We start from the raw sequence: 22677 nt of genomic DNA, 5'->3' as shown, positions 1-22677 counted from the left end.
TGCTACAGAAAAGCTATATACATTTTTGAAATTAGGACAAAAAGATGATTCAGAAACGTACAGTCACCTGCGATGATTACAAAAAATATTTTTTGTAGACCTGTTATTATTCCTGTATTTTATTATAATTAATAAATATCATATTGTTTTCCCTTGTTATAATCCGATTGTCAGTAATTAACTATATATTGTCCAGTCTTTCAGTTGCAGAGGTATGATTCTAAATCACTAAATATTCTGAGCATCTCTCTCTATCAGTACCCTGCCTCTACTAGCATTTCTTTGTTTTGGTTTATCTTACAATTCCTGGACAGCATATTGAGAAGGACGTAACACAGGGAAAAAGCTGGTGGCTTCACTCTCAGACAGATTTTGTACCTAGGCATTCCGCCCACCTACTGGGGTGCTGCATATGGCGTATGTTAACAGAGGTATTATGTCGAATTTCTTTTTAAAATTAGTAGTATATATACACTGATCAAAAAAAAAAAAGGGAACACTTGAACAACAGAATATAACTCCAAGTAAATCAAACCTCTGTAAAATCAAACTGTCCACTTAGGAAGCAACACTGTTTGACAATCAATTTCACATGCTGTTGTGCAAATGGAATAGACAACAGATGGAAATTATTGGCAATTATCAAGACACACTCAATAAAGGAATGGTTTTGCATAGAGTTGAGCGACTTTAACCTTTTTCGGATCGAGTCGGTTTCGCGAAACCCGACTTTGTCAAAAGTCGGGTCGGGTGAAATCGGCCTATTACTGCGAAAAGTCGGGGGCCGACTGAAACACGAAACCCAATGCAAGTCAATGGGGAATCAAAGTCGGCAGTGAGTGGAGGACAGGAAAACATCTACAGTGCCCATTTTAATGCCAAAAACATCAATTCTTATTACTGAAGCTTGTCAATCTTAATTTACTTTATAATAATAGGCATTGAAAACTGGGGGTCATTTGGCTAAAGTTGTGGGGGGGTAGGGCTGGCTCAAGATTTTCGTGGGCCCAGGAAACACAGAATACGTCACGGCGGTGGAGCAGGGAGAGGTAAGTATTTCAACTTTGCAAGTGCTGTGATCCTGAGCAAGCAGGGGGGCCCACTCGTTGGCATTGGCACAGGCACAGGGCCCCTCATAGTACGGCGGTGTGTTTGACGGCGGGTGGCGCCTCCCACCGGCAGAGACACTTTTGCGTACTATGAGGGGCCCTGTGCCAGTGACGTCGCCATCGAGTATGCCCCCCCCACCTGATGGAGGAACCTGCACTTTCATCTGCACCTTCCTCTTTGTCCCCGTGTAAGGTGGTATAGTATGCGGGAAGGGGAACCTGACTTTCAGCAGGGTCAGATTCTGGCTGTGTAGAGTGCAAGGGGAATGTAGTGGTCTGGGTCAATGTACCAGCAGACTTATCTAGCAGTGGCTGGGCAATGGGCAGGATGAGGAGGAAACACAGATATAGGCCCAAATAAATAAGTAGGCTAAATGCAGTTCAAAATTGGTAAAAGGACTAAACTGGCGGCATTGCTTTGTTCAGCGGAGGACAACTGTAAGGAGTGGCAGACACAGTTAGTAGGCCCAAATAATAAAGTGGGCTAAATGTCTGCCAAAAAATTGTTCATAAATAAACAGGTGGCATAGCTAGGTACAGGGGTGGGCTCCTCTGCTGAGTAGCAGACAGTTGTAGTAGGCACAAAGTATTAACTGGTCTAAATGGAGGCCAGGGCCCCTGTATATTTTAACTATCATCTATGATTTCAACAAATTTGTATTGGCAGTGCCATTGAAGGATTTAACAGCACAGACTACACAGTGGTGGAGCAGGGAGAGGTAAGTATTGCAAGTGATAGAGCACTGTTCGAGCTGGGGGGAACACTCTCTCGTGGGTGGTGGTACTGGCACAGGGCCCCTCATATTACGATGGTGTGTCTGACGTTGGTTGTGCACCACCACCATCAGAGACACTTCATTGTACTATGAGGGACCCTGTGCCAGTGCCGTCACCCAAGAGTGGGCACACCCACCTGTCCAGGCAAACAGCACTCGCACGGGTGCTTGCGCCAGGTGGTGACCACGGCCCTGTGGGGGGAGTCAGCCCATTTGGGGAGGTATAAAAATGGCCTATGGTGAACATTCAGCAGCTGCAAATGGAGGAATTGGAGAAGTCAGTATGAGGAGGCCAAAAGCAAGACATTTTTCAAGCAAGCTACGTGTCAGCAGGGGAAGGTGGGGCAAAATAATTTGAAATCCATGATTGGTTCATTTTAATGAAGGTTAGATCATCAACATTTCGGGTAGCCAGATGTGTCCGTTTTTCGGTCAGTATTGAACCAGCAGCACTGAAGTCTCTTTCTGATAGCACACTAGCAGCAGGGCAAGCGAGCTCCTGTAATGCATATTCTGCCAATTCAGGCCAGGTGTCTATTTTAGATGCCCAGTAATCAAAGGGGAATGATCTGTGAGGGAGAACATCGATAAGGGAGGAAAAGTAGTTCTTAATCATACTGGACAAATGCTGTCTCCTGTCACTTTGAATCGATGCAGCGGTACCTGTCGTGTCAGCGGTCATTGCGAAATCACTCCAGAACCTGGTCATAAAACCCCTCTGTCCAACGCCACTTCGGATTTGTGCACCTCTAACACCTCTGCCATGTTGTCCCCTACGGCTCGTGTGAGAACCATCACCGCCGCTGTGTGCTGGGAATGCCTGAACCAAACGGTCTACAAGAGTTGTTTGTTTGGTAGCCAATATTTGCTCAAGGTTCTCATGTGGCATGATATTTTGTAATTTTCCTTTATATCGTGGATCCAGGAGGCAGGCCAACCAGTAATCGTCATCGGTCATCATTTTGATAATGCGGGGGTGCCTTTTTAGGATACGCAAGGGATACTCAGCCATGTGGGCCAATGTTCCAGGTGTCAATTCACTGCTTGTGCTGGGTTGAGGAGCACTTTCTTGCAAATCAACATCACTTGTGTCCCGCAAAAACCCTGTACCTGACCTTGCAACGCCACCATTTTCCATTGCCCCCTGAGAAGCATCCTCCTCCCATAAATATTCATCCCCATTCTCCTCCTCCTCCTCCTCTTCGTCCGCCACCTCGTCCAGGAGAGTTCCCTGAGCAGACAATGGCTGACTGTCATCAAGGCTTCCCTCCTCCTCGGCTGCACACACCTGCTCCTTAATGAGCGTCAAACTTTGCATCAGCAGACGTGGGATGTTCATGCTTATGATGGCGTCGTCTGCACTTACCAGCCGTGTGCATTCCTCAAAACACTGAAGGACTTGACAGAGGTCTTGTAGCTTCAACCACTGCACACCAGACAACTCCATGTCTGCCATCCAAGTGTCTGCCCGTGTATGTGTACCCTCCCACAAATTAATTACAGCACGCCTCTGTTCGCACAGCCTCTGAACCATGTGCAGTGTGGAGTTCCACCTTGTTGCAAAGTCGATTATTAGGCGGTGATGGGGAAGATTCAGCGATCGCTGATGGTTCAGCATACGGCTGGAGTGTACGGGCGACCGGCGGATGTGCGAGCAAAGTCTTCGCACCTTCAGGAGCAGGGCTGTTAACCCCGGATAATTTTTCAGGAAGCACTGCACCACCAGGTTCAAGGTGTGAGCCAGGCAAGGTATGTGTTTCAGTTCTGAAAAGGCTATGGCAGCCATAAAATTCCTTCCGTTATCACTGACTACCTTGCCTGCCTTAAGATGTACACTGCCCAGCCATGACTGAGTTTGTTGCTGCAAGTACTTGGCCAGTACTTCCGCGGTGTGTCTGTTGTCGCCCAAACACTTCATTTGTAACACAGCCTGCTGACGCTTACCACTAGCTGTTCGATAATGGGACACCTCGTGTGCAACACTGGCAGCTGCAGATGAAGTGGTCATGCGACTGCGCTCTGTGGATGAGCTTTCGCTTCTGGAGGAGGAGGAGGAGGGGTGGCGAATGCCTACAGCCAACTGTTGCCTAGACCGTGGGCTAGGCAGAACTGTCCCACTATGGCTGTCCCCTGTGGGCCCTGCATACACCACATTAACCCAGTGCGCCGTGATGGACACGTAACTCTCTCTGGCCATGCCTACTGGTCCATGCATCTGTTGTGAGGTGCACCTTTCCACTGACTGATTGCCTCAGTGAATGGACAATGCAGTCTTTGACATGCTGGTGGAGGGCTGGGATGGCTTTTCTCGCAAAGAATTGCTGACTGGGTAGGTCATAGCGTGGTACTGCTTAGGCCATCAGGTCTTTGAAAGCTTCGCTTTCAACCAGCCGGTAGGGCATCATCTCTAACAAGATTAGTATAGCAATGTGGGCGTTCAAACCCTGTATACGCGGATGAGAGGATGAGTACTTTTTTTTCCTAATGAGAGTCTCTTGTAGGGTGAGCTGGACTGGAGAGCTGCATATGGTTGAACTAGCGGTGGGGGTGGTGGACATGGCGGATTGAGAGAGGGTTGGTGATGGTATTCTTGATGTTGGCCTACATACAGTGTTTCCTACCAAGAACCTTGTGATTCCCTGACTGCTTTGGCCTTGCGACGATACCTCCACATTTGCTGCTGGTGGTGTCCTAACCGGTGGGCTTACAGTGAGGGAAGCAATGTAGCGTTGCTGACTACCTTCATTCTGAGCAGGTGCACCAACGGTATGGGACGTTTGGTAGTTAGTCCAGGCTTGCAAGTGCATGCTGGTTAAATGTCTAAGCATGCACGTTGTATTTAAATTTTGAAGATTCTTCCCTCTGCTAAAGGTCTTTGAACATTTCTTACAGATAACTTTGCACTGATCATACGGATCTTGGTTAAAAAATTGCCACACTACTCTCTTCCTACTATGGAATACCTTTTCAGGCATTGCATGCTGTGCTACTTTCACCGGATGGCAACGCTGTCCTAAAACCGTTTTTGTTTTTGACAAACGTTTTTGGCCTAATACGGGCCTGCCAGATGACAGCTGTTGCGATGTAGATGGCTGCTGCGGATCATCCCCCTCCGCTTCTGAGCTACTGGCAGCTGCACCCTCTTCCCCGAATGGCTGCCAATCTGGGTCAACAACCGGGTCTTCTATCACCTCCTCTTCGATGTCATGTGCACCTTCCTCTGTGTCACCGTGTAAGGTGCTATAGCGTTCGGGACAGGGCACCATAGTCTCATCAGGGTCAGATTCTGGCTCAGTACACTGCGAGGGCAATGTAGTGATCTGAGTCAATGGAACAGCATAATAATCTAGCTGTGGCTGTGCATCAGTGCACTCCATGTCCGATTCATCTTGTAATGGGCAGTTAACAATTTCCCTTTCTAACCCAGGCACGGTATGTGTAAAGAGCTTCATGGAGTAACCTGTAGTGTCACCTGACGCATCCTTCACTTTTGGTTTGGGTGAAGGACACAAGGAAACGTCTTGTTCCTGACCAGGAGCATCTACTGACGACTTGCTGCTTTTATATTTGGAACTTTCTGAAGAGGAGGCGAAAGAGCTAGAGGCTGAGTCAGCAAGGAAAGCCAAAACTTTTTCCTGCTGCTCCGGCTTTAAAAGCTGTTTTCCTACTCCCAGATAAGGGAGCCTTCGAGGCCTTGTGTAGCCAGACGATGACGCTGGCTCAACACCTCCAGCCTTAGGTGCTATTGTGCTTTTGCCACTACCACCAGATGCACCACCACCACCACCACCATCTGACAACCTACGCCCATGGGCTCTTCCACCAGACTTCCTCATTTTTTGGAAAATCTAACCAAAATAACAACCGTTATATGGTACTGTAAAACAAGATAGAAGGTGTATATAAAGACTGAACCAAAACTCAGGCCCAGTGTATAAAACAACGCAATGTAAGTGGCAGCAAGTGGCTGGCTGATATACGACAAACTAACAGGACTGAAAAATATCCACTTTGTGAGAATTTGAATCTCCTTTTTTGGGGGGAGACTGAACCAAAACTCAGGCCCAGTGTATAAAACAACGCAATGTAAGTGGCAGCAAGTGGCTGGCTGATATACGACAAACTAACAGGACTGAAAGATATCCACTTTGTGAGAATTTGAATCTCCTTTTTTGGGGGGAGACTGAACCAAAACTCAGGCCCAGTGTATAAAACAATGCAATGTAAGTGGCAGCAAGTGGCTGGAAGATATATGAAAAATGCAAGGACTGTAGTACAATTTCAATCTCCCTACAATGATCTCAGGACAAGTATGGCAGCAATAAAAAGGACTGCTGCACACAAAAGTGTGGACAAATAAACAAGATAACTGTGCAGAAAGGAGCAACAGGATTTTTGCTTTTAAAAAAGCAGTTGGTTTGCACAGCAGAGTGCAAACAGCAATGCAGCTATCAGGGAGCCTTATAAGGCAGCCTAATAAGCTACAGAGCTGATGCACAAAAATATAGCCCCATTGTCCCTGCAAAAAAAAGGTGGTGTTGGACAGTGGAAATCGCTACAGCACAAGCAGTTTGGGGGTTAATCTTCCCTCCCTTACTATATCCCTTCTTCTGATGAAGCTGCAGCAATCTCTCCCTATGCTACGATCGGCAGAAGATGGCGGTCGGCTTGCACGCCCCTTTATAGCCCCTGTGACGCCGCAGAAAGCAAGCCGATCACTGTCATGCCCTTCTCTAAGATGGTGGGGACCGAGACCTATGTCATCACGCTGTCCTCACTCTGCTTCCTTCATTGGCTGAAAATGGCGCTGAAAGCGTCATACGAAACGCGACTTTGGCGCGCTGATCGCCGACCGCATGGCAGATCCCACACTAGGATCAGGTCGGGTTTCATGAAACCCGACTTTGCCGAAAGTTAGCGATTTTTGAATTTGTCCAATCCGTTTCGCTCAACCCTAGTTCTGCAGGTGGGGACCACAGAACACATCTCAGTACCAATGCTTTCTGGCTGATGTTTTGGTCACTTTTGAATGTTGGTTGTGCTTTCACACTCGTGGTAGCATGAGATGGACTCTACAATCTACACAAGTGGCTCAGGTAGTGCAGCTCATCCAGGATGGCACATCAATGCGAGCTGTGGCAAGAAGGTTTGCTGTGTCTGTCAGCATAGTGTCCAGAGTCTGTAGGCACTACCAGGAGACAGGCCAGTACATCCGGAGACATGGAGGGGGCCGTAGGAGGGCAACAACCCAGCAGGTGGATCGCTACCTCAGCCTTTGTGCAAGGAGGAACAGGAGGAGCACTGCCAGAACCCTGCAAAATGACCTCCGGCAGGCCACAAATGTGCATGTGTCTGCACAAATGGTTAGAAACCGACTCCATGAGGATGGTCTGAGTGCCCGACGTCCACAGATGGGGGTTGTGCTCACAGCCCAACACGTGCAGGACGCTTGGCATTTACCACAGAACACCAGGATTGGCAAATTCGCCACTGGCGGCCTGTGCTCTTCACAGATGAAAGCAGGTTCACACTGAGCACATGTGACAGATATGACAGAGTGTGGAGACGCTATGGAGAGCGATCTGCTGCCTGCAACATACTTCAGCATGACCGGTTTGGCAGTGGGTCAGTAATGGCATGGAGTGGCATTTCTTTGGAGGGCCACACAGCCCTCCATGTGCTCGCCAGAGGTAGCCTGACTGCCATTAGATACCAGGATCTCCTCAGACCCCTTGTGAGACCATATGCTAGTGCGGTTGGCCTTGGGTTCCTCCTAATGCAGGACAATGCCAGACCTCATGTGGCTGGAGTGTGTCAGCAGTTCCTGCAAGATGAAGGCATTGAAACTATGGACTGGCCCACCCGTTCCCCAGACCTGAATCCGATTGAACATGTGGCACCCCAGGAGTTCAGGCACCCTTAGGCTTGCATTGGCGAGTCTTGGTGCCAATCGCAGCCTGCGGTGATTTTATACGCACACCGAATACGCCTGAGAAAATAAATACTGATGTGACCTGCCCCATAGATTAACACTGGGCAATGTTTTCTCGCATAGTACTCGGCGGTATTCTACCATAGTGTGACTCCGGCCTTACTAATTTAGAAGCTGGAATTCAGCTACTGCCCTCTGCTGCTCTCTAAGCCTTGCCAACATATGAAAGGTCAAATTTAAGCATGTGGGCAGGTCACAAATCAGTCGCTGACGAGGCCAATTAAAGTGCTGCTGCAGCGCAGGCAGACTGGCGAAAGCCTGAGATGACTTTTGGATATGGGCACTGATACGGCGTACCTTGGCAAGTAGGTCTGGCAAGTCAGGGTATGTTTTTAAAAACTGCTGTACAACCAAGTTCAACACGTGGGCCATGCATGGAACGTGTACCAGCTTGCCGAACTTTAAAGCGATCACCAAGTTACGTCCATTATCGCATACAACCAGACGTGGTTGGAGGTTCAGACGGGAGAGCCACTGATCAGTCTGGTCTTTTATCCCTTTCAAGAGCTCTATTGCATTGTGAGCTTCATCACCTAAACAGATGAGCTTCAGCAGAGCGTGCTGCTGCTGCTTCGCCAAGGCAGTGTTGCAGAGCTCCCAGCTGGGGAGTGATGGGGAGGCTAGTTCATCTGAGGATGAGGAGGAGGAGGAGAGACTGGAACGGGCATATGAGGCAACCGAAACCTTAATGAAGGTTGTGCCCGCTATTCTTGGTGTGAGTAAAAGATGTGTGATTTCACAGCCTTTGACTCTGTCCCAGACTCCACCAGGTTCACCCAGTCAGGGCCAGTTTTAAACAAAGTGGGGCCCTGGGCAAAAGTTTAACGTGGGGCCCCAAATGGTCACATATTGCACCATCATACAGAAACTTTTCTGTTGTATTTACAAGTGCTAAGTTCAGGCCAGTAAACAAGCGTGATCGATAATACTGAAGTTGTTCGATGCTTGTTTCCCGGCCTCATTAGGGTATGTGCACACGTTCACTATTTGGCAGCGCATGTCCGCTGCATCCAAAGTGCTGCTGTCTATTGAACGCAGGTGAATCCTCATGTGTTCACTGAACCATGCGTATTTACCGGGTCCAATACATTGCATAGGTGATATTTATCTTACAGAGACTGGCATCTCCGCAAGATAAATAGATATAGTTCGGTCTGGAAAGACGCGCCACATGTCCATCTCCGTGGGTGAACCGTGGGCATCTGTGCACACATAGTGGGCATGGGATTTCTTGAAATGCCATCCACTATGCTGTAACATCTGGACGCTGCACAAGTGTACAACGTCGAAGCCACATCATTTACTGTCCGTGTGCACAAACCCTTACTCCGGTTGAGGAAGAATGATTGGTACTGATAGTCCTCAATACAGTATAATGCAGGTCCCATATAGCACATATAGTAAAATGCAGTGCCCATGGTAATTGATTGCGTATAATGCAGCCCCCCTCAGAGTATACTGCACCCCCATAGAGTATAATGCAGCCACCTCAGAGTATACTGCAGCCCCCTCACAGTATAATGCAGCCCCCATAGAGTATGATGCAGTGATGCAGCCCCCTCAGAGTATAATGTAGCCCCCTTAGAGTATAATGCAGCCCCCAGAGTATAATGTAGCCCTCTCAAGAGTATAATGCAGCCCCCCCACACACTGTATAATGCAGCCCCTTCAGAGTATAATGTAGCTCCCTTGGAGTATAATGCAGCCCCCTCAGAGTTTAATGCAGCTCCCTCAGAGTATAAAGCAGCCCCCAGAGTATAATGCAGCCCCCAGAGTATAATGCTGCCCCCACACAGTATAATTTAATTCAGCGCCCTCCACAAACACACACAGTATACTGTAGCACCCCACACACAGTATAATGCCACTCCCAACACACACAAAGCATAATGCAGCCCCCCACACACAGTATAATGCAGCCCCAGATTATAAAGCAGCCCCCCAGAGTATAAAGCAGCCCCCAGAGTATAATGCAGCCCCCAGAGTATAATGCAGCCCCCTCAGAGTATAATGCTGCCCCCACACAGTATAATTTAATTCAGCGCCCTCCACAAACACACACAGTATACTGTAGCACCCCACACACAGTATAATGCCACCCCCAACACACACAAAGCATAATGCAGCCCCCCACACACAGTATAATGCAGCCCCAGATTATAAAGCAGCCCCTCAGAGTATAATGCAGCCCCACACGCAGTATAATGTAGCCCACCACACACACAGTATAATTCAGTGCCCCCCACAAACACACGCACACACACACAGTATAATGCAGCCCCCAGATTATAAAGCATCCCTTCGGAGTATAATACAGCCCCCTCAGAGTATAATGCAGCCCCACACACAGTACAATGCAGTCCACCACACACAGTATAATTCAGCGCCCCCCCAACCCACACACAGTATAGTGCAGCACCTCCCACCGACACAGAGTAAAATGCAGCCCCCACACACAGTATAATGCAGCCCCCACAGACACAGTATAATGCAGCCCCAACACACAGTCTATTGAAGACCCCGACACACAGTACACAGTATAGTGCAGTCCCCCTACACACAGTATCGTGCAGCAGACACACATACATACACACACAAATAATACTTACATCTCCTCCTTGTCCCCTGCTGCTCTGGCTCCTGCAGAGCATCTTAGTGTCTCATCAGCTCCACTACTGACACATGCTGAGTCAGAGGCAGAGTGATGGGAGAGGGAGCATCACAGGACGCTCTCTCCTCCATCACTGCCTTCATCTGTATCGGCATCTATGATGCTGATAAGTTGAATGTGCGATGCTCAGGGGGGCGGTGCGGCGCCAGGCCCCTCTTACTCAGGGGCCCCATAGTGGCTGTGTGGTGTGCCGCTGTTAGTGGCACATCACAGGCTGGGGGCCCCTGGAGGAGTTGGGGCCCTAGGTGGCTGCCTAGTCTGCCTGCCCTTAACACCGGCCCTGCACCCAGTGCGCAATCAGGGAAAAGTATCGTCCCTGTCCACAAGAACCTGTCAATGTGTCTGTGGTTAGGTGGACTTTCCTGTTACTGCGTTGGCCAGAGCACGGCTTGATATTGTGTAACATGTGTGTCACGCTCATGCCCTGACTGGTGGGCGAGAGCTCGGGGGGTTTGTGGCCCCACTGCGCCACAAAAGAGATTACCCTGGAAGGGGTGTGACTATGACAGCTGCCTACTGCCTGCTGGAGCCTCTGATGGTAAGGTCAGGCTTGTGCAGCAGGCAGCTGCCAGGTGCTACTCCAGGGTGGTGTCTGGCTGTGGCTGCTGATCCCATTTGGGAGACAGGAACACTAGGATTGGTGCGGGCATCAGGCAGGACTAGCAGATGAGCACGGATGAAACTCAGATGAGTAGGCTGGCATGGCTGAGACACAGAGCTGGCAGGTACGGCAGAGACACAGGGCTGGCAGGCACGGCAGAGACACAGGGCTGGCAGGCACGGCAGAGACACAGGTCTGGCAGGCACGGCAGAGACACAGGTCTGTCAGGCACGGCAGAGACACAGGTCTGGCAGGCACGGCAGAGACACAGGGCTGGCAGGCACGGCAGAGACACAGGGCTGGCAGGCATGGCAGAGACACAGGACAGGTTGGTGTGGTGTATGAAGGAACAGGTAGGGACCTGTTTACACAGGAGGTGAAGATAAGGAAACAAGCAGGAAGGAATGAAGTATGAAGGAACAGGTTGGGACCTGTTCACACAGGAAGAGAAGTGCAAGGCTGAAGATAGGAGTGGAAGAGCAGCAAGAGATAGTGCAGCAACAAAAGCTAAGCAGAGCGGAACCGCAAGAAATGCGGAAAGGAGCTGCAGCAAAAGATTACTGCAGCAGCAGAAGCTAAGCAGAGCGGAACCGCAAGGAATGCGGAGAGGAGCTGCAGCAAGAGATTACTGCAGCAGCAGATGCTAAGCAGAGTGGAACCGCAAGGAATGCGGAGAGGAGCTGCAGCAAGAGAGTTTTCTGCAGAAGCTAAGCAGAGCGGAGCCACAAGGAATGTGGAGAGGAGCTGCAGCAAGAGATTCCTGCAGCAACAGGAGCAGAGCAGAGTAGAACAGAGTGGAACAGCAGGAGTGCGGGGAGATGTAAAGCTGCAAGAGAGCAGAGCCCAGGCAAGATCACAAGGGTTCAGAGCAGGCAGGGCTGCAAGAGTGCGGAGCATAAGCAGACTGAGAACACAAGGAAAAACACAGCAGAGAAGGTAGCCACAGACAGGGAGACAGAGATAGGACTAAGTTCAGACAAGGTAATGGAACAAGACAAGGAACAAGAACAAAGACACAGGGACCAGGATATTCTGCCTCCTGGAGGGCGGACAACAAGATCAAGGCAAGAACACTGAGAAAAGCCTCTAGAGAGGGAGAAACACAGAGCAACGCCTGGCAAACTCAGAAGCTAAACACACACTGAGCTAACACATTGCACAGGCCCAGTCCACTGGGTGGAGCTGCACTAAATACTGGAGGCCTCTTGGTAATTGGTCAGGAACAGATTAGACAGGTGCAGCTGATTCCTATAAGAACCAGAGAGTTCAGGTGCCGCCCCCCTATGCACACAGCCAGGACGCATGCAGACAGCAGAGGCACAGAATATGGAGCTGGCAAGAAACACAAACCACGTCATGACCTGGAACAGTGGGTAAGATAGTGTGAGAGATGAAAGGCCATGCCGTGATGCCAGCAGAGTTGTTACAATATGCTTCTGTAATGCAGAGACGGCACACCGGGAAAAATAGTGGTGGCTGGAAAGCGAGTACCATGGGGCTGTTACCGCCAAGAAGTCACTGAAAGACTCAGGTCCCACAAGCTGAAGCGGCAACATTTCCAGGGCTACCAATATGGCAATGTGAGCGTTTAGCGTTTGGGCCTGTGGGTAGGTGGATATTTCTGCTTTCTGTTAAACGTCTGGGGCAGGGACAACTAAACACTGCCATGGAACAACGAACTGGACGTGGTTATAATCGATATCTACCAAGCAAAAAAACATTGTATAGCAATGCATCAAAAAATATTTCAACTATGTGTCTGTAAATAGCCAAAAAGATATAAAAACGGACACTCCAATAGAATATCTTAATATATACTTACCTTGTAATGTCTTCACATCCTGTTCCATCCAGATGTGTCCGGATCCCAGAATTCCAAGTGGCAGAAGTTCACCGACCTCCATATTGGGACACCCAAGTGATGGGTGTCTCAATATGGAAACTGCTGGTGGTACCAGCCTCTTACGCAGTACCACCAGCGGAACACCGTCGCACCACACACACACACACACACACACACACACACACACACACACACACACACTGTATATGCCGTATGCACCACACACTGTATAAGCCGTACGCACCACACACACACAAATACGCTGTATACGCTGTACGCACCACACACACACACACACACGAGTGCGCAGTGAATCATTCGGCTGATCCCGGTGGCAGATGCGCAATGTGTCTACAGGCAGAGAAGCCAGTCACATTAAAGGGGTTTTCCCATGAACGAAAGTCCATTTTAAAAAGTGTCTGTGTCTTACCGTGTACCGAACATACCACAGCTCCTGGGCAGAGGAGGAAGCAAAAGACAATACTGACATTACAGCAGGGGATCACAGAGGATTTCTTTTGTCAGGTCAAATATTTCACTGAATGTTTTTAAACAAAATTTTACCTCACAAAATGTATCCTCTGCGATCTCCTGCTGTAATGTCAGTATTGGCTTTTGCTTCCTCCCCTGCCCAGGAGCTTTGGTATGTTCTGTACACGGACAGACACATACAATTTTTAAAATTAACTTTCGTTTGTGGGAAAACCCCTTTAACCCCTTCCCGACCTTTCACACAACGCATGAAAACCTGTGCCAATCCGACCTGTTACGCAGCATACAGTTGTGGCCAAAAGTATTGACACCCCTGCAATTCTGTCAGATAATACTCAGTTTCTTCCTGAAAATGATTGCAAATACAAATTCTTTGGTATTATTATCTTCATTTAATTTGTATTAAATGAAAAAACACAAAAAGAATTGTCCCAAAGCCAATTGGATATAATTCCACACCAAACATAAAAAAAAGGGGTGGACAAAAGTATTGGCACTGTTCGAAAAATTATGTGATGCTTCTCTAATTTGTGTAATTAACAGCACCTATAACTTACCTGTGGCACCTAACAGGTGTTGGCAATAACTAAATCACACTTGCAGCCAGTTGACATGGATTAAAGTTGACTCAACCTCTGTCCTGTGTCCTTGTGTGTACCACATTGAGCATGGAGAAAAGAAAGAAGACCAAAGAACTGTCTGAGGACTTGAGAAACCAAATTGTGAGGAAGCATGAGCAATCTCAAGGCTACAAGTCCATCTCCAAAGACCTGAATGTTCCTGTGTCTACCGTGCGCAGTGTCTTCAAGAAGTTTAAAGCCCATGGCACTGTGGCTAACCTCCCTAGATGTGGACGGAAAAAAAAAATTGACAAGAGATTTCAATGCAAGATTGTGCAGATGTTGGATAAAGAGCCTCGACTAACATCCAAACAAGTTCAAGCTGCCCTGCAGTCCGAGGGTACAACAGTGTCAACCCGTACTATCTGTCGGCGTCTGAATGAAAAGGGACTGTATGGTAGGAGACCCAGGAAGACCCCACTTCTTACCCCGAGACATAAAAAAGCCAGGCTGGAGTTTGCCAAAACTTAGCTGGAAAAGCCTAAAACGTTTTGGAAGAATGTTCTCTGGTCAGATGAGACAAAAGTAGAGCTTTTTGGGCAAAGGCATCAACATAGAGTTTACAGGAGAAAAAAAGAGGCATTCAAAGAAAAGAACACAGTCCCTACAGTCAAACATGGCGGAGGTTCCCTGATGTTATGGGGTCGCTTTGCTGCCTCTGGCACTGGACTGCTTGACCGTGTGCATGGCATTATGAAGTCTGAAGACTACCAACAAATTTTGCAGCATAATGTAGGGCCCAGTGTGAGAAAACTGGGTCTCCCTCAGAGATCATGGGTCTTCCAGCAGGACAATGACCCAAAACACACTTCAAAAAGCACTAGAAAATGGTTTGAGAGAAAGCACTGGAGACTTCTAAGGTGGCCAGCAATGAGTCCAGAACTGAATCCCATAGAACACTTGTGGAGAGATCTAAAAATAGCAGTTTGGAGAAGGCACCCTTCAAATATCAGGGACCTGGAGCAGTTTGCCAAAGAAGAATGGTCTAAAATTCCAACAGAGCATTGTAAGAACCTCATTGATGGCTACCAGAAGCGGGTGGTTGCAGTTATTTTGGCTAAAGGTTGTGCAACCAAGTATTAGGCTGAGGGTGCCAATACTTTTGTCTGGCCCATTTTTGGAGGTTTGTGCTAAATGATCAATGTTTTGCTTTTTGCTTCATTCTCTTTTGTGTTTTTTTCATTTAAGACAAATTAAATGAAGATAATAATACCAAAGAATTTGTGTTTGCAATCATTTTCGGGAAGAAACTGAGTATTATCTGACAGAATTGCAGGGGTGTCAATACTTTTCGCCACAACTGTATGCGTCATGGTCAGATCACGCTTCTGCAGGTCGGGTTAAAGGGTTAACTGTAATTGTACCCGACCTGCAGGGACAGGGGGAGTGGTACTTGAGCCCAGGGGGGTGGCTTTGCCCCCCCACCCATGGCTACGATCGCTCTGATTGGCTGTTGAAAGTGACGTTTCACTTTCAATCAGAGCAATCGTAATATTACAATCCAGCCATGGCCAATGCTGCAATATCATCGGCCATGGCTGGAGACCGCGATCTGAAACCCGCCACCGCCACCGTTCCACCGCCCCCGTCCTCCGTCCTGTCCTCTGCTGTTCTCCACTCCCCTCCGTCCTCGTGTCCGCTACCCCCGCAGTCCGATCTCACCCCCTGCGGTCCAACCCCCCCCGCATACTTACCAAACTCCGGTGTCCCTCCCGGTGTCCGTCCTTCTTCTCCATGGGCGCTGCCATCTTCCAAAATGGCGGGCGCATGCGCAGTGCGCCTGCCGAATCATCCGACCGGCAGATTCATTCCAGGTACATTTTGATCGCAGTGATAGAACCTATCACAGCGATAAAAAAAATAATAATAATAACTAAACCCCCCTTTATTACCCCCATATATAGGGAACATAATATAATAAAATAAAGAAATATATTTACTTTTATTTTTCCACTAGGGTTAGAACTAGGGTTAAGGTTAGAACTAGGGTTAGGGTTAGAATTAGGGTTAGAACTAGGGTTAGGGTTGCAATTAGGGTTAGGGTTGCGGTAAGGGTTAGAATTAGGGTTAGGGTTGCAATTAGGGTTAGGGTTGCAATTAGGGGTAGGGGTAGGGGGAGAATTAGGGTTAGGGTTGCAATTAGGGTTAGGGTTAGAATTAGGGTTAGGGTTGCAATTAGGGTTAGGGTTGCAGTTAGGGTTAGGGTTAGAATTAGGGTTGCAATTAGGGTTAGGGTTGCAATTAGGGTTAGGGTAAGAATTAGGGTTTGGGTTAGAATTAGGGTTAGGGTTGCAATTAGGGTTAGGGTTAGAATTAGATTTAGAATTAGCCTATGTGCACACGGTGCGGATTTGGCTGCGGATCCGCAGCGGATTGGCCACTGCAGATTTGTAGCAGTTTTCCATCACGTTTACAGTACCATGTAAACCTATGGAAAACCAAATCCGCTGTGCCCATGGTGCGGAAAATACCACGCGGAAACGCTGCATTGTATTTTCCGCAGGATGTCAATTCTTTGTGCGGATTCCGCAGCGTTTTACACCTGTTCCTCAATGGGAATCCGCAGGTGAAATCCGCACAAAAAACACTGGAAATCCGAAGTAAATCCGCAGGTAAAACGCAGTGCGTATTTTTAAAAAAACTGTGAGGAAAATCCTCATTCGAATCCGCAACGTGGGCACATGGCCTTAGGGTTAGGGTTGGAATTAGAGTTAGGGATGGAATTAGGATTAGGGTGGGAAATACGGTTAAGATTAGGATTAGGGGTGTGTTAGGGTTAGGCTTGTGGTTAGGGTTGGGATTAGGGTTAGGGGTGTGTTGGGGTTAGGGTTGGGATTAGGGTTAGGGGTGTGTTGGGGTTAGGGTTGTGGTTAGGGGTGTGTTGGGGTTAGGGTTGTGATTAGGGTTATGGCTAGAGTTGGGATTAGGGTAGGGGTGTGTTGGGGTTAGTGTTGGAGTTAGAATTGAGGGGTTTCCACTGTTTAGGCACATCACGGGTCTCCAAACGCGACATGGCACCACCATTGATTCCAGCCAATCTTGCGTTCAAAAAGTCAAATGGTGCTCCCTCCCTTCCGAGCCCCGATGTGCGCCCAAACAGTGGTTTACCCAAACATATGGGGCACAAGCATACTCATGGGGGCTAAAAACTTATTTTTGGGGGAAAAAAAGATTTTTTATTTTAACGGCTCTGCGTTATAAATTTCTGTGAAGCACTTGAGGGTTCAAAGAGCTTACCACACATCTAGATAAGTTCCTTGGGGAGTCTAGTTTCCAAAATGGGGTCACTTGTGGGGGGTTTCTACTGTTTAGGCACATCAGGGGCTCTGCAAGCACAATGTGACGCCCGCTGACCATTCCATCAAAGTCTGCATTTCAAAACGTCACTACTTCCCTTCCGAGCCCTGACGTGTGCCCAAACAGTGGTTCCCCCCAGGGCTGCCACTAGAAATTTCGGGGCCCCATACTGGCAAAGTTTCCGGGGCCCCTTTGAGACTCCGCCCAGGCTCCACCCCAGCCCCGCCTCCACGCTCCACCCCTCAAACTGGCCACAGTCCCACCGCTCTCTCTTGGAAAATCTCCACTTCTCACCTATCACACATTGACAGTTCCCATCACCAGATCACACATATAGCCGGCAGCTTTTGTTTTGGCCAAAAGATTTTTTAAGCCACCAAAATGACAAGGTAGACACATTTGGCCAGGCCCTACTCTACTGTAACCTATTAAATATTTGTTAAAATATGCAATACAATTTAGGTATATTTTTATTTATTTTTCAATTTTTAAAATGACCTATAATACCACATACAAGGAGCAAATACCACAGCACCATGACCAGACACCATATTATCACCACAGTGACCTATAATACTATCTACAAGGCACAAATACCACCACACCATGACCAGATGACATATTACCACCACAGTGATCGAATAATATCAAATACAAGGAACAAATACCACAAGATCATGACCAGACCACATATTACCACCACATAGTGACTGAATACTACAATACTGACCAATAATAAAAAAAAAAACCCACAATACTATCACCATAAGTGCCATTATACACAGGAGATCTGTACTTAGAATGCAGTGTCTGTGTACAGGTAATACAGTGATCACCAGTGACATTATACACAGGAGCTCTGTATATAGTGTATAGGTAATCCAGTGATCACCGGTGACATTATACACAGGACCTCTGTATATAGTATACAGTGTTAGTGTCAGTGTATAGGTAAGACTGACTCACCAGTGACGTCTCTAGGTGAAGTCCTTCATCTTTCATCCCGCACAGACCGCCATCACTTCATCCAGCCAGGACTCGTCTCTGCAGGAAATAACACAGTTATCTCGAGTTCCACTTGCAGAACACATTACTTAATTTTCCCAACTTCTACATTACACCACATGAAGAAGGCGACATAGTATCACTCTACACAGTAATAGGACCGCCCCTCCATTTAAAACAGTGTACTCAAAAAATAAAATAAATACATCACTACAGTAATAATATCCCTTAATTAGCCCCTATGGTATTAATATGTTCTCCAATCCTGCCCTAATGAGTATCCATCCTGCCCCATATGATCTCCCCATCCTGCCCCATCTGTCTCCATCATATGCATCCTGCCCCATCCATCTCCAATCCTGCCTCCAGTGTCTCCAATCATGCCCGTATCACCATTCTGCCCCGTCTCCAATCATGCCCCCTGTGTCTCCAGTCATGCCCCCTGTGTCTCCAGTCATGCCCCATCTGTCTCCAGTCATGCCCCATCTGTCTCCAGTCATGCCCCCGTGTCTCCAGTCATGCCCCGTGTCTCCAGCGTTCTGCCACAGTGTGTCCAGCGTTCTGCCCCAGTGTGTCCAGCGTTCTGCCCTAGTGTGTCCAGCGTTCTGCCCCAGTGTGTCCAGCGTTCTGCCCCAGTGTGTCCAGCGTTCTGCCCTGGGCCCCCCAGATCGCCGCTCAAAAAAAAATTTCTGCTTACCTGCCGCGCTCCTGCTTTCTCCACGCAGCTGAAGCGTGCACGATGCGGGCCCCCTCTACCCACCGGGCCTCATACGCCAGTCACGGCTGTAATGCCCTGATGGCGGCCCTGGTTCCCCCCCACATATGGGGTATCAGCGTACTCAGGACCAACTGGACAACTTTTGGGGTCCAATTTCTCCTGTTACTCTTGTAAAAATAAAAAATTGAGGCTAAAAGAATTTTTTTGTGAAAAAAAAGGACTTTTTCATTTTTACGGATCAATTTGTGAAGCACCTGGGGGTTCAAAGTGAGTGCTCACTATGCATCTAGATAAGTTTCTTGCAGGGTCTAGTTTCTAAAATGGGGTCAATTGTGGGGGAGCTCCAATGTTTAGGCACACAGGGGCTCTCCAAACGCGACATGGTGTCCGCTAACGATTGGAGCTAATTTTTCATTCAAAAGTGAAATGGCGCTCCTTCCATTCCGAGCGTTGCCGTGTGCCCAAACAGTGGTTTACCCCCACATGTGAGGTATCGGTGTACTCAGGAAAAATTGCCCAACAAATTTTAGGATCCATTTTATCCTGTTGCAAATGTGAAAATGAAAACATTGAGGCTAAAATAAACTTTTTGTGAAAAAAAAGTACTTTTCCATTTTTACGAATCAATTTGGGAAGCACCTGGGTGTTCAAAGTGCTCACTATGCATCTAGATAAGTTCCTTTGGAGGTCTAGTTTCCAAAATTGGGTCACTTGTGGGGGAGCTCCAATATTTAGGCACACAGGGGCGCTCCAACATGGTGGCGACATGGTGTCAACTAAAGATTGGAGCCAATTTTTCATTCAAAAAGTCAAATGGTGCTCCTTCCCTTCCGAGCTCTGTTGTGTGCCCAAACAGTGGTTCCCCCCCACATATGGGGTATCGGCGTACTGAGGACAAATTGTACAATAGCTTTCTGGGTCCAGTTTCTCCTTTTACCCTTGGGAAAATAAAAAAATTGTTGCTAAAAGATCATTTTTGTGACTAAAAAGTTAAATGTTCATTTTTTCCTTCCATGTTGCTTCTACTGCTGTGAAGCACCTGAAAGGTTAATAAACTTCTTGAATGTGGTTTTGAGCACCGTGAGGGGTGCAGTTTTTAGAATGGTGTCACTTTTGGGTATTTTCAGCCATATAGACCCCTCAAACTAACTTCAAATGTGAGGTGGTCCCTAAAAAAAATGGTTTTGTAAATTTTGTTGTAAAAATGAGAAATTGCAGGTCAAATTTTAACCCTTATAACTTCCTAGCAAAAAAAAAAATATATTTCCAATATTGTGCTGATGTAAAGTAGACATGTGGCTAATGTTACTTATTAACTATTTTGTGTCACATAACTCTCTGGTTTAACAGAATAAAAATTAAAAATGTGAAAATTGCGAAATTTTCAACATTTTTGCCAAATTTCCGATTTTTTCACAAATAAACGCAAAAATTATAGACCTAAATTTAGTACTAACATGAAGCCCAATAGGTCACAAAAAAATAATCTCAGAATCGCTAGGATCCGTTGAAGCGTTCCTGAGTTATTACCTCATAAAGGGACACTGGTCAGAATTGCACAAAATGGCCAGGTCATTAAGGTCAAAATAGGCTGGGTCATGAAGGGGTTAAAAAGCAAATATCAATGCCAACATGGCTCCCCCTAAAAAGTACGCCAATGACCATGAAAGGATAGCAGCAAAGGCACAACACAGCAGACAAGGAGGATAGCACATGGGGTAGACAGGTCAAAGAAGAGAGCACAGACAGGAGAAGTCAGCACATGGGGAAAGAGAGAGTGGATGAGTGGGTGAGTACATGGGGGAGAGATTCTCAACTATGCAAAGCCTGCCCCCATCGTGACATTACCGCCCTCCCCATGCAAGAGCATCGGGCCTCCATCTAGTATAATCTATAAGAGACTAGGAGTCAGAGTCCAATAAAGATATTTTGAAAAGGTATAAACTAATTTATTACAAAGCAAATCAAAGATATGACAAAGTACAATAAAACAGTCCATGGTGATGGCACAAGAAATCACTATGCAACAGGTCCATACAATAGTAACGGGCTGCCCAGATGAGTTTGGAGCGCCCCCAGACGCAGGGCCGAGGGGTACCCGGTACCGGGCCTCTCTGTCTCAGTTCTGGGGTTGTCACGGTGGCTAGACCCGGTCCATGACCCTGCAAAGGGGCGTCCAATGAAAGTTGTAGGTGGTGGTGCGTGGTGCAGGTCGCGATGAATAACGAGGACACAGGGTTGCAGTCTCTTTACCTTTTTACTGAAGGCTTCAAGATCCTCAATGCAGAGTACGGTTAACAGGGCTGTCTGAGACCGGCCGGTCCGATGGCACCTCCAGAGTTCCCTTTGCAGGTGGAAATCTGTGCCTTCCTTCTAGCGCCTGTGTGTTGTAGTACTTCCCTGCTGAGCACCACGGGATAGTCCTCACAACTGTTGTGTCTGTCTGATGTTCCCTTTCTTTCTCTGATGTTCTCTTTCTCTCTCGCTGATGTTCTCTTGCTCACACAACTATTCTAATGTTCTTCTCCGTCCCCCAGATGATATGGCTAGGACGCACCCATATGACGGGTAGGCCTGGAGTTCTTCCGGGACCCTAGAGTCGCCCCTCTCCCACTGTTGCCCCCTATGTCTGCTTAGGTGATTTAGGTGAGACAGCCAACCTATAATTAACTGTCCTGCCGTTGGTTTGAAGTAATGCTTGGAGCCAATACTTCCTCGGCGTTCCGGCCACCGGCGTCGCGCCTCAGTAGGATGTTGCTTCGATCTTACAGCACGACTCCTACTGGTGTTATCTCCTTTCTGCTTTGATCTCATTTCTCACTCTTCACAATAAACCTCGCTTCTTTTCCTTTCTTTGGGTACCGCTGCGATGAAGTGCAGGCGCGGTCCCGTAACGTTCTTTCCTGTTTGCTAGGCCTCTGTCAGGATCCCACCCCTGACAGCGACCCCCCTGAATCTTCCCCTGTAACACCCTCTGCCACAGGATGTTGCCTGGTTCCAACCCAGTCAGCTTCTCCCAAACTTTCTATCCAACCCCCAGTTTTACCAGATTGTGAGGAGTGGCCTAATGCATAGTGCCCTTTGCTCCTCCTGGAGGCTAGACTGTGAAGTGTATTGGTGTCTGTGATACCTGGTCAGATGAACTCCTTCAGTGCCATCAGACGTACCATCTCCCCCCTTAGTGGCGGAGCAACAGTACTGCAACGACCAGGACTCTGGGGCGCAGCACTCCCCCCGGTTAAATCCAGTACTCCCAGACTGGGAAGAAAACAACAATACATGTCAGCAAAAAGACATACAAATTTTGAAATGCAGTAAACAAGTAATAAGTAATAAGAACAGTGCTTCCCTTTATGGGAGGTGAGGACTCTTGAACGTTACAAACAAAACATGGTTAAATATTTTAAGTAACATACTATAAATAACTTCTATTACCCAGCCGGGTATTCTACTAAGTGCAAATTCTGAACAATAATTTAACTTTGCCTCTAAGGACGTATAAGCTGAATCCACTAAAGGCTTACTATAAAACTCCTAAAATATAAATTAACTT

Source organism: Ranitomeya variabilis, chromosome 1 (assembly GCF_051348905.1).
Source record: "Ranitomeya variabilis isolate aRanVar5 chromosome 1, aRanVar5.hap1, whole genome shotgun sequence".
NCBI classification, from domain to species: domain Eukaryota; kingdom Metazoa; phylum Chordata; class Amphibia; order Anura; family Dendrobatidae; genus Ranitomeya; species Ranitomeya variabilis.
The sequence above is the reverse complement of the archived record's forward strand: the minus strand, read 5'-3'. Positions refer to the sequence as shown.